General features: G+C 32.5%; 1 long non-coding RNA gene across 1 annotated transcript in view; it reads right to left on the bottom strand.

Annotated features, from left to right (window-relative positions):
• LOC110256457 overlaps nucleotides 15-13,525 on the bottom strand; it is a 377,287-nt gene continuing 363,776 nt past the window's right edge. Inside the window, exons 5-6 of the long non-coding RNA XR_002337969.1 lie at nucleotides 10,544-10,699; nucleotides 15-337 (exon numbers count right to left, since the gene is read on the bottom strand). This is a non-coding gene — a long non-coding RNA (uncharacterized LOC110256457). The remainder of the gene's footprint in view (nucleotides 338-10,543; nucleotides 10,700-13,525) is intronic.

Here is a 13,525-nt window from a genome sequence, read left to right as displayed (position 1 = left end):
CCCCTAGCCTGGGAACTTCCATATGCCACAGGTGTGGTCCTAAAAAGACAAAAATAAAATAAAATAAAATGGACAATAACCTTACCTGTGGATATAAGTTGCCTCTTTCTCCACTGTAGTAGTCATTTTGAGCTGTCATAATACAGCATCACAGCCTTGGTGGATTAAACAACAGAAATTCATTTCCTCTCAATTCTGGAGGTTAGAAGTCCAAGATCAGGATGTCAGCAAGGTTCATTGCTTCTTAGGGTGTCCCCTTGACTTGGAAATGGCTGTCTTCTCCATCTGTCTTCCTGTGGTCTTTTCTCTGTGCTTATCCATATCCAAATCGCCTTTTCTTATAAGGACACCAATCAGATTAGGGCCTATTATAGACCTTCTTTTACCTTAATTATCTCTTTGTAGATCTTATCTGCAATAAAGTCACACTCCAATGACACTGTGGAGTTAGGACTTCAACATATAAGTTTTAGGAAGATACAGAATAGCTTACAACATTCTGCCATGAATTCATGGACAGAGTAGCCAGGGTGACAAGAGTACAGACTAGGCAGGAATTCAAGAACGTAGACTCCTTTCACTAAATCTACTATGGCTACCACCAGTGCTGGATACATTTCTTGATAGCAGCAGTGAGCAATATTGTGCATTAGAAGTAACATTGTAAATAATGTCTCCAGGATTACATCTAGTAGTATAATGATTTAATTGGGCCTTTTCCATATCAACCATGTTATAGAGTTAGTCAATAACCTATTCAATAATCAGCTACTCTCCTCACTGTGAGTATAACCTCAAGAGTTGCTGTTTCTTCTAGATCCAGAATACAGGAGTACAGGAATTAAACAGTAGAACTGGGGGTAGTATCTATTACTATTACAATCAAAAACTACTTATAAAATGCTTATTTTCTGACCTCAAAACTGGACTCTGCTGATTTAAGAGACTCTGTGGGTTTAAGAAGCCTGACCTCAAGTCTGAGCTCTGCTGGTTTAAGAGGTCTTATTGGTAACCAAAGGAGTAATCCCTCCACCAGCAAAAATAAAAAAGCTGCTGTTCAGTTGGAAGTTACAATCCTCACCTGTCCTTTCATTCCTGGTGATATAAGATTAAAACAAACACACACAAAATAATCAATTATCCTATACAAGGTAAAAGAAGGAATCTAATGATTTGGTAATCTAGAAATGCTGTGTTAGTTTTAAATAATGTAATGTGTGATCAGATCATCTTCCCTAACTAGACCCAGACAGATTTATTTCAATGTGGAAAATAGCAAAAATAAGTTTCATTTGTTAAATTATTATTGCAAATTAGGTTATATGACACTTTCCGTAATGAAAGAGCTAAATCTTCATTTCTGAGGTTAGCCAAAAATATACAGAAAGACATAAAAATATTTTCATCAGACATGATATTCTTAAAGATATTTTAAAATTAACAATTTTTTTCAATCTTCAGAAATTTTTTTAAGTATGAAGCTTGAAAAAATGTCCCTATAAAAGAAAGAGTAACATAAAATTAATGGTCACTTGATAAGTCTAAATAAAGCCATTTTGGGTATATTTCCCAGTAACTGAAAGTGAATGACTTAAATGATTGGGTTTCCAAATATTATGTATTTATTTGTTTTCCAATTCTTTAATACCGATAAAGTTAAAATAATGCCTAAAGGTACTGTTAGCAAAAATGAAAGTTTTTTTTTGTTTGTTTGTTTGGCCATGCCTGCCTCATGTACAAGTCCCTAAGCCAGGGATGGAACCTGCACCACAGCTGTCATCTGAGACACAGCAGGAACAATGCTGGATCCTTAACCCACTAGGCCACCAAGGAACTCCAGAAAGTTATTTTTGATATTGGTCACAATATAACTTTTGTCATATAATTCTGAGAGAATTCAAAGTACTGAGTGTCCTAGTAACAACTTCCCTTATTCCCATCTACTTTTTTTTTTAATAAAATTTCCCCAGTGTTTCTAAATTTGTAAAAATTAAAGAGAAATAGAATCCTACATCATTCTATCATAAGTGAAATTTATCCATAGTAGATGATCCAATATATTAAAGAGATGCCTTCATCTCATTAAGAAGTGATTTTAGGAGTTCCTTCTATGGTGCAGTGGGTTAAAGATTGGCTTGTCTCTGTGGCATTATGGTTCATAAGGATCTGGAGTTGCCTCAGCTGTGGCATTTGTCGCAAACACAGCTTGAATTCACTCCGTGACCCAGAAATTTCCGTATGCCGTGGGTATGGCCTCAAAAGGGACAAAACAAAAAGATAAGTAATCTTAAATACAATGTAATTCTTTTGTTTCCAATTGTATGTCAAAGTAATATATTTATATTGCCTTGAGTAATTCTAATTGAATAATTTTCCCAGAAAAAAATTAATATGTAGGATTTATGGTAACCTAAACTTTAAAAAATGATTTTTAATTTATCTACATATTTTGTGCCTAAGAATTGTAATAAGATAATCAATAAAAGACTTTTCAGAGTAAGCAATGTATTAGATTAGGATAATTTTTTGTTGAGGAAGTTAAATAGAAAGAGAGAGGAGAAACAAGGAGAAAAACATTTAAATTTATTTGTACTTGTTAAAAAAAAAAAGCTTAAAAAAACATTTATTTTTTAAGGTATAATGATAAATATTGAAGTGCCTATGGCACTTCTACTCCAAAGGATATATTGTTTAAAATGCCAGAAAAGTTTTATTTTTAAAAGTCAATATTTAAAATATCATTTATTTTGCAACTTTTAAAATTTAAGAAAAAAAGGATGAGCCAGTACTGGAATTTCAAATGGAGTGGTGGGACATAGGACTAAAATAAATTTCATATAGTATTTTGAAAGCTAAATGCAGTTTCATGAAGTAAGGAATTCCCAGTAAGGGGTAATGTTGGCCTTACTAAGAGCGGCACATTTCAATGTAAGATGATTTAGAATGTATTGTTAGACTAATTATAGAATACCGAAGAGAAATGAGAAAATGACATGGGGACAATGTGCAGACACAGCTTTTTGAGTCCCTAGGAAGAGGAAAAGAAACTGATTAGTATGTGGGGTTGTAGGATTTTCTTTAGGGGGGTGAAATCACTAACTAATATTATATGAAAGTGACAATTTAATGATAATGATAGCAATGATTCTACAGAAGTGAAGAAAGTGGTGCTAAAAGAGAAAATTGATATGAATGCAAGATTGAGGGATTCTTTTTTTTTATTGATTTTGTGTTTGGTTTGTTGTATTTTCCTTTTACTGGCAATATAGGATGGGATCTACAATACAGAGAAGTTTTCTTAATATTGGGATAAGCATTTACTATTCTGTTCTACTAGGAGTGAAAGCATGTGTGATTTCAGGTACAAGAAGGTGGGTGAAATGTCAAGGGTAACAGCAGAGAGTAATGGGGGTTTGACATGGAGGAGATGTGACAGAGGGGATGTTATAAAACAGAAATTCAGAAAGCAGTTTTACAAAAAAAGTATAGTATGGTTATCTGGCAGTGGTGATAACTATTTGACATTTTTCATCATAATTTTGAACCTCTTAACACTTTGTGTGATTGTCTCCAAGAGCATTCAATGGCTTTAAAAAGACAGATTAATATATCAGCAGAAAGGAGCTGGGTAATGCAGCTAACTATGTTTTCCAGTCAGTTACAGAGAATGATAATTAGGTTAAGGTTATGCTGGCTTAAGAAGGAAGGGGAACATAAGGCTGGTAAAGTATAATTTACATAACACAGATCACCCACTTTAAGTGTACAACTTTTTTTGTAAATTTACCAATTTATGCAACCATCACCACCAGTTTTAGAAAGTTCCTATGACTCTAAGATTCTAATTGCCCTTTCACCATTAATCCTCATTCCCACCTCCATCTCCAGGCAACCACTAATCTGGCCTTCATAAATATTAACTTCTTTTGAACATTTTATGTAAATGAAATAAGATGATCTGTGATCTTACACGCAGCATAATGCTGTCAAAGTTCCTCCATGTTGTAGCATGCATCAGTACTTTATTTCTTTTATATGTCAAGTAATTTCACTGCGTGTCAAATAATATACCAATTATTATTTATCTTTCTACCAGTTGATGGATATTTGGGCTATTTCTACATTTTGGCTACTACAGATAAAAAAGGAAATATTTGAAATCAATAGTTTTGGACATTTATTACTAATAAAGTAATGATAAGGCATAAACATGAACAAATGTTTTGGAGGATTATGATTTTATTAAAGAAAAACCATTGTCTGGGATAAGAAAGTAAGGAAACAGGAAGTTAGGAGGTTAGATGATCATCAATGTGATAGTTTAAATCATCAGTGGTAATGAGAGGAGTGGTGGAGGAGAAAGATAAGGTGAGTGAGGTAGTGAATTTATCATTGAATGTCAGTAAATGACAATAAAAGCATGACATGCAGTGAACTCTGATAACCCTCACTTCACAAGGACTATACATTAAGAAGGAAGGAGGTGAGACAAGTGGCAAGTAGCAATGTGAAACAAAGCCTTTATTTATAGCTCCTTGATAGCATTTGGTACACGGAATGCGAGAGAAAGAAACTAATAGGCTGTAGAAGAAATAGCTTATTTAGAGAGAACTAGACTTAAATTAGAGCAGAAATGTTATTGGGTGACAGAAGGAGAATTTATTTAGAAATGATACGGTGGAACAATTTGAAAGTTGGGAAGAAATTGGAATGGGATCAATTCAGGACAATGTTTTCCAGAAGTCATAAAAATACCAAGTCCCATTTTATAACACATATTATGTAACATCACTTTAATATTGTGAAATTATTTCATAGCAAATATAAACAACTTACACTTCAAAAATAATGGAATGTCTTAGGTATAAAATAAAATAATTTATATTAAAGAATGTGTGTCACTATATAAATGTTCAGATATGACTACTGCAGGATATATTAACACAGAAGCTTGCATTTTTACTTAGAATTACCCTGAAGTATGAAAAATGTGGACTGGTTAATGGTACACTGTACTGATAACTCAACACTGTAATGGGTAATTGCTGAGCTATTTTACCAACATGGTGAACAATTTTGGTAAATTTTCATGCTTTTAAAAGTACAGTCTCCCCTTGATTTGCATGGTTAAAATCCTGGGGAAATCATGGAATACTGAAAAAAACTGTAAAGTATCTTAAACTTATATGTCAAAGATAGTGAATGTAAAGTTTTATGAATATCTTGAATGTCAGTGATAGCTATAAAGCCAAATTATACCTGTTGTTTCTAAATGCAGACCATTGAATACCAGTATTAGCTCCTCTCCACAATTATTGTGAAAACAAAAACACAGCTTCTTAAGAAGGGACAAGTATATATTTAGGGCCAATAATTCAAGGGAATATGCACAGTAGTGTGGAAATTAACACTCATAAAGGGACTATTTTTGACACTTTTATCTTAAATAGTAAAAGAGAGAACAAGAAAACAAAGAATTATAGGATTGGCTGAGGTAATTAAAGTAAGAAGCTGCTAAAGACCACAGAAAGTTTTCTGTCTTTTCCCTTAACCTGAGGTATTGTATTAAGGTGGGAGAAGAGGTCCAAAGAAGAACCTCTCAGGGAAGCACTTGAGTCATCTGGTCATCTGGCAATAAAATATTAGCACCAGGCTGAGTTTTTCTGGTGTATAAATGTTTTGTGGCAGTTATGGGTATTTTCACAGACCAAAAACAGGCACATTTATTAAATTTTCAACTCATAGCATTTTAGAGATGATTAAAGCTCATCTAAAATAACTGCATACCCAAGCAAGCTAAGAATTGTTTATGTCTGTTTAAGCGGCATTCATTAAGAATTTATTTCATTTATAGAGGAAAGAAAAATGAGTTCTCAGTAAAAGCACTCAGTATTTAGGATATTGTTCTAAGCAAATAAATGGTATCCCCAAATCTGTACACCACATTCACCCAAGCAAATGTCTCATAAGTGTCAAAATCCAACCTTCTTAGAAGCAGCAGAGCAAACTAGAGGTATTATTTGCTTGTTAAGGGGTCATACGGAACTTTACCCCAAATGGCTTCTCAAAGTTTTACTTCTAGTACGTATTCCATTTTCCCTCAGAGGCTCATAAGTGAAAAGAACTTTGTCTCATTTAAATTCCTGCAATCTTATCAGACACAACTTAGAATAGATTTACAAGGAGATCCTGCTGAATAGCATTGAGAACTATGTCTAGATACTCATGTTGCAACAGAAGAAAGGGTGGGGGAAAAACTGTAAATGTAATGTATACATGTAAGGATAACCTGACCCCCTTGCTGTACAGTGGGAAAAAAAAAAAAAATTCCTGCAATGTTATCATGGCCCTTTAAGATTGGTACACTTGTCTCCAGCATAGCTAGTCAATGACTCAGTCCACATTTTACAAGTTTTGAAAAATGTAGATAATCTGATCGGAAAAGTGAGGCCCAGTGAAACTATCTAAGTTCTTATGCACAGATTCTGCACACTTATTAATAGAACCAGTATGAATAATGGATTTTTTTGTTTCTATTATCTTTTCCTTTGTGAGGAAAAACAATAGAGGAATGGAAAAACTATACATGAAACTCTGTTATCTGCATTCATGTTTTTCTCCAACTGAAAGCATTAATAGTAATGTTTGGATTAATAATAAAGGTAACATTAATGATCTTTGGATTAAAGGTAACATCATTCATGACCTTCCAGGTCATACATAGATATTTTCCAATATTTAAATATAATTCTGTATTTTAGGGTGTTCCTGTTGTGGCTCAGCAGAAACGAACTCAGCTAGTACCTATGAAGATGTGGGTTTGATCCCTGGCCCTGAGTTGCTGTGAGTTGTGGTGTAGGTCACAGATGCAGCTCGGATCTGGTGTTGCTGTGGCTGTGGAGTAGGCTGGCAGCTGCAGCTCTGATTCAACCCTGGAAACTTCCATATGCCACAGCTGCTGCCCTAAAACAAAAAACAAACACAAATTAAACAATTTTATATTTTAAATAATTTACAGGAACGAGAAAATTTTCATAGTTCACAGACAATATTCAATACAGATTTCAGAAACATAGATGTTCACACATATTAATATTTCCTTAAGAGATAGAAATCATTTTATTCTCATTGTAATCTAGAGTATTTAAAAGTAAGATAGAGTTTCTAATTAACCTAAAGTATTGACAAGTTTCCAGGTTTAAAACTGACATTCATTTGTGATTGCCTTACTTTTGTACTCAACATAAAACGTGTGCCCAGGTAAATCCAGGGTTTTAAATCTTCATATACTGAAAGTATTCCATTGCAAGAGAATCTTTAGTTAACATATTATACGTTTAGTATATATTATGTCAAAGAAGTCAGAATAAGCTTTCCTAATTGACCTTCCCCAAAGTTTATTTTCAATCATGATGTTTAAATTCTAATTACATTGTTTTATTTCCATATATAAATGTTCAGTCTATGTACTTGAATATGAATGTGTAACATTATTTTAAATAGCTTTAAAAAATATACTTCAAAGCATCAGATGTGTAACCATTTTGAATAATGTATTACTTTAGAGTGATTTTTCCCAGAAGAACTTAAAGGGAATACTATTATATTAAGTATGCTAAAATTATTTCAAATAATTAATGAAGAGAAATATTTTGTTACTTGACTTCTTTACAAATATTATCTCAAACAGTAAAGTCAGCGATATTGTATAACTGAAATAATCATATATGTTACCATATTCTCAAAAATACACTAGAACACAAATTGAAAACAAACCACAGTATATTTTAAAACCCAAACAATATATGAACTATTTTATATCAAAGACAGATACTGAGAAATTATTTGGAGTGTGCTTTTGAAGTTTTTATTAGATGTAAAGTTATTTCCTTTCCTTCAAAGTATCTTCTAATGTGAGGACTATATATTTGATTCTTTAATTTTTAATATGAATCTGAAGTCTACCACAGTAAACTGATAAAGTTTGGAAATGATTAGCTACTTGCTCAGCAATCCTTAGTTTTTTCACAGGTTCATTTTTTTCCTTTCCCAGGAGGAACACACCATTAAATTTTCTAAATCCTTAACTTGTAATGATCTTCCATTTTTAACCTGTTGCCAATTATTAGCCCCACAGAAGCTATCTGAACATGTGCTTAGTGCACAGATTAATAGCATTGCCCAACTGTTTTCATTTCATCCAGTGTTCAATCTAGATTCCAAAAACAGAAACAGGCTTGCATTGAATTACTCATAAATTGCTTATTAAGGTGCTAACATTACACTCTTACTGCTTCTTCACATTCCATGGGCCTTAGGAGCGATCAACCATGGCATTTTATTATTATACTTGCTTTCCATTTTAGGTCTGCTGTGGAATAGCTTTCAGTGATACCTTTCTAATTGGTTTCAGCTCCTTAAATATGGTTGGCTTCACATCCTCCCCATCTGCTGCTTCTTTATTTCATCCCTCTGTGCTTAGTTCTTGACCATTTAGTATTTACAAGGCAAAAGTTTTCTATTTTAAAATTGCCAAAATATTGCTTGCAAGTATCTATAACTTTATCATAAAAATATATTTAAAAAACTGTTCAACCAGCAGACATTACTCTATTGTGTACTTGAGTTAAAATAACTACTTTTTAAAAATAACAAGGGCATGTCATGGTTATAATTCAAATCTTAAATAGGATGTTTGGTGTATAAACATTTTCTGAATGCCTTGCTTCTTAAGCATATTACCTACATAAATAATAAAATTAAAATTTAAGTATATTGTAAGAATTATTGGTTTGAACTGATAAACATCTAATTATTTTACATGTTACAACTTTAACTTTCATATATTAACTTTCTTAATCAATACAATGTAGCTTCATATTCAAAATAATTCCTTCATGATCATAAAGAGAAATGATGACATATTTGCTACCATTATCAGCATATTAATTAGCCTGAAAGCAAGTTTAGACTGGACATTTTTATTAGTTGTTCAAATGTTAAAATAATACTTCCTGCTTTCCTATTAACACTTCTCAGAGGGCTGGAATCCTTAGTATTTTGAGTTCAGACTGAACAACATTAAAAAATCTACATCTTAGAAAATAAAAATCATTTTTCCAACAGGAGCCAGAATATCTGCCACTTCATTAACCCTTTTACCAAATAAAACTACTGAAATTCATGTAGACATTTTACACAGCAAAATGGACCACATGAATAATTATATAACTTATTTTCATTGGTTTAGAATTTAAAATTTTGAAGGTCACAACTGAAAGACTTTGCATGCTTTACCTGGAAAACTTCTATAAGTTCTTAGCATATTAATTGTTATATATTTTAATATATGAAATTTTTTAGGTATATTTTTTGCCTCAGTGTGTTAATATTTTATAGCCATCTCTTAGGAGTATATCAATGTTTCATTTATTTTTCTCACTTTATAATGTTGCACTAAAAGTGTTTTGCTTTAATTAAGGATTTGATTTATTCAAGTATCCCTGCAATGAATTTGGGGAGATTTGAAGATGAATCAGGTAAATCACCTTTCCTAAATTAGCATAAAATCAACTTAATATAGCTTCCAATATATTTGTCAACAAGTCTACCTCCTCTCTTACATTCTGGGGCTTCTTCTTTCTGTGTCACTGGAATAATTTTATGATGTCAAGTTACTTCAAACCAAAAACATTTTTCCATAATTTTTTGGATGTTTTCTGCAGGATTGGATGCCAATAATGCTACTATTTTTTTCTATATTGATAACACTTCTCTGATTCTCTTGTGCTATTTATGGCTACATATGGTCTGTTTCACTGTTACCACTTTTTTTCTTTAACCATTAACTTAAAAAAAATCAGAAGCATTGTAGTATAATGAACCTCATTCTAAACTCTTTTTATTTTCTTTTTATTTCTGGGGGTGGGTGCTTAGTTAATACACAATATCCCCATTTCTTTTACTCCTTAATAGTTTTGTTGATTCATTATTCATTCATTTACAATCAGAAATGGATTTAATTATAGCAATAAAAATTTAAAATTATAAAATTATTGTACATCACATATTTTCTCTGAAATTTTCACTCATATAATGTTTCACTCTCTCAAAATAAGTCTAGCTCTCCAAGATTTATCCTAGAATCATATACATTAATATATTTTAAAAGTTCTTCCATCAATAAACCTTGGCAATTATGTCTTTGATAAATCTGGATCCCTCACTAACTCATATTTGACAATAGCTATCTTGTTTCTCTTATTTCCATCATTAAATTTTTTGGTTCACAACAAGCTCTAACATAGGTGCCTAGGATTTTCTTTTTCAAATGCTATATACTCTATTACTTTCCTTTGAGATTGATTTCCCCTCTGCAAATTCTTTTTTCTCTTGGATTCAAGATTACTCTTAGCCCTCCTCCATATACTACTCCTTAATTTAATTTATACTACATGCCACCACACTAGATAAATTAAATCATCTATGTGAAACGAATACATATTTAATTTTGCTCATCTTCTTTTCTTGCTCCCAAACTTACATTTATCGAAGATGATCTAAAGATGTAGTTTGTAGAAATCAGTTATTCTTCTACATATAAAATGATGGCAGGTTGAAATATTGATGATCTGGTTCCTTTATTTTTGTCGTGTTCTCTTCATTCTTTTTTCAAGTGAGTGAGCAGCACCCATGATTCCTTCGAAGAGAAGCAAGATTTTATATGTTACATAAAAACAAATGAATATTTAATCTTTTTTGTTTGCTTCGTTTTGCTGTGGCTTATTTTCCATTTCTTCTTTGGAAAACCATAAAAAAAGTGACCCTGTAAATGGATACTTTCAGGCATGGTGGGAGAAGAGCTGGGGGAGGCCATGTGAAAGCACCTACACAGAGGAGAAGAGATGAAGGTGAGGCATGATCACCATCTAAGGCCAGCACCAGGGGGTTTCTAGTGAGTGGAATGATGCTGGTGGACCACCTATCCACTGAAAATAAAAAGACCATTTTATCTACTCCGAAGAACAGGTATTTAGGTCATGATGGATTAGGCTTCTTAAAAGGGCCTGAATTAGTACATCACCCAGGAAAAGGCCAAATTCTAGTTCGGGGACTCTCTATCCGAATGATATTGAGAAAATTGCCTTACTTTTCTACATTCTTAGTTTACAAAACTGTAAAATGCTCAGTAATTGTAAGAATACCTACTCTTTGAGTATAATGAGAAATGATGTAATGATATAAAGAGTTAAATTCTTGATACATGGTCTTCAATAAAGTAAGGCAATTTAAAATTACTTTGTTTAATGGTATCCTTAGGGAAATACGTTTATAGCAATCAACTATTTCTGTATGATTTCTGGTTCCTATTTTTTTCAAATAAACACCAAATTTAAAAAAATAGCTGTTTTCTTGCTTATTTCACGTTTTAAATCTCTTATGTCCCATCTTTGACTATAGAATCCAACTACTCTTCTTTTGGCTGTGATTTGAGAACTTGATTCAAGTCCAAGCTTTCTTCTTATTCCACAAAATATGGAGGGCTGTGGGAATCTGGTCAATCGGTACCTGCCGAATAGCACAGGGGCTCTACCCAATATACTGTGATAATAACCTCTATGGGAAAAAAAATCTGAAAAAAAGAATTGCAAGGTATATATATATAACTGAATCACTCTGTAGGAAACAAAAATTAACACAACATTGTAAAAATCTATAATAAAAAATTGTTTTTAATGGAAAAGGAAAATGAAAACACTCATAAGTACAACCCTTAGGTTCCAGGAAGTTAGGGGAGGGTGGGAAATAATTTTTGTTACTGGGGAATGAAAACCAATGCTTCTCCCTCTCCTCCACCAGATAAGCACTTCTGAAATAAAGACTTCTAAAGTGTCCCCAGATATTATGGTGGGATTCAACACAAATTAGGAGTTGCCATCCTATTTTTGGATCTCCCACCTTCCCAATTTTACTACCTCCCAACACCTATGTATACTTCTCCACTCCTCCCCTCTGCTCTCTGGAATCAACCTCCAAATAAATTCTGTACATGCAAGATGGCCTTGCTCATAAGAAAATATGAGCTATGACAAGCTGCTAACCCCCTGCCTGGATAACTGAAACAATTTATCATCCAGATTCTAAAATTAACTCATAACTTAAACAGTTCAAACACCTTTGTAATGATGTGTTTTAACTCTTTCATATAGCAATGTTTTGTTCTCAGCAAAATTTGAAATTCTTAAATTTAGGGAATTTTATTTTCAATAAGCACTGGTAATATATCAAAACAGTATATATACTGATCTAAAAATAATTTTCTACAAACACATTCTTAGACATAGGAAATCACCTCAAAATGGTTACAATCTCATAAGGTTTCCAAGACAAGGCCCAGCTGTTTTACCTCAACAATATCTCCAGATGCACCTCTGATGCTTGCCAGTAGTCAATTAAGAAAGGGAGACAACAGAGGTGACAACAAGGAGTTAGGCACAGGCCCCGGTGCCTTGAATAGAACATACATTCAGACTTTGGCATCTGGTTCCCACTTTTGCCAAATGTGCCTTGTTTGTATCCACAGCTGTTAAATGTGTTGAAAAAGGATAGACCAGGGAAAAGAAAACGATTGGTGAGGGATATGCCAGCTTCTGTGGGAGGCAGGGTAAAGCCAACATGCAATTGACTCACAGATAATTATTTGCTTTAGAAATCTGGTGTCATTTATTAGAATAATTGTGGTATGTGGTGAGTAGGAAACTCATGTTATAGCAGTGTCCCTTATATTTCATTGTAAATTAGGAAGTTATAATTGCATTCAACTAATGAACATCTAAAGAGCAAACTTATCTTCATTTACCTCAAATAATATAAAGTGACTGTTTAGATTGAATTATTAAAAGCAGGATTTATATAATCTCTAATCACACTTATAATTTTGGGTTTTTCTAAACAAATTAGCAAAAAAGGGCTTTTCCTTTTCTATTAAGTACATGAAATTGTTAACCACTGGAAAATGACTGAATAATATGTGGAATATTTAAACTTTTAGAGGTGTGCATGTTTATTCCTACTCTATGCTTTATTTCTACAGCAAATAAAAGTATTTTAAAATATTTTGAAAGTGAGAGGTCAGTGCAATTGTGTATTAGAATAATTGGTATAACGAAAATTTGCTGAATTCACAGTTCTTTTATATTACTAATTAATTTTTAAAAATAGGATAATTTGTCATGAAAAGGTGGAGTATATATATTTAACAAGTATTCAAATAAGTCATTCTACTATTCATTATTATTTAAGTTTCTAAAAATTACTGATGCATCTTATCAAAGGATAGTGTAAAATTTATCACAGTTGGATAGTTTGAATATATAGTGTGATAAAAAATATAGTTTTTCAACTACAAAGTCAATTTTTGCCTGTCATTTCAGATCAATGACAGTTAAATAAATTTAAAAGCACCTCTACTTACTCTGACACCCTACATTAGTTTACATTGCATATATCATATAGTTTAAGATTT

Source organism: Sus scrofa, chromosome 13 (assembly GCF_000003025.6).
Source record: "Sus scrofa isolate TJ Tabasco breed Duroc chromosome 13, Sscrofa11.1, whole genome shotgun sequence".
In the NCBI taxonomy this organism is placed as follows: Eukaryota; Metazoa; Chordata; class Mammalia; order Artiodactyla; family Suidae; genus Sus; species Sus scrofa.
The sequence above is the reverse complement of the archived record's forward strand: the minus strand, read 5'-3'. Positions and strand labels throughout refer to the sequence as shown.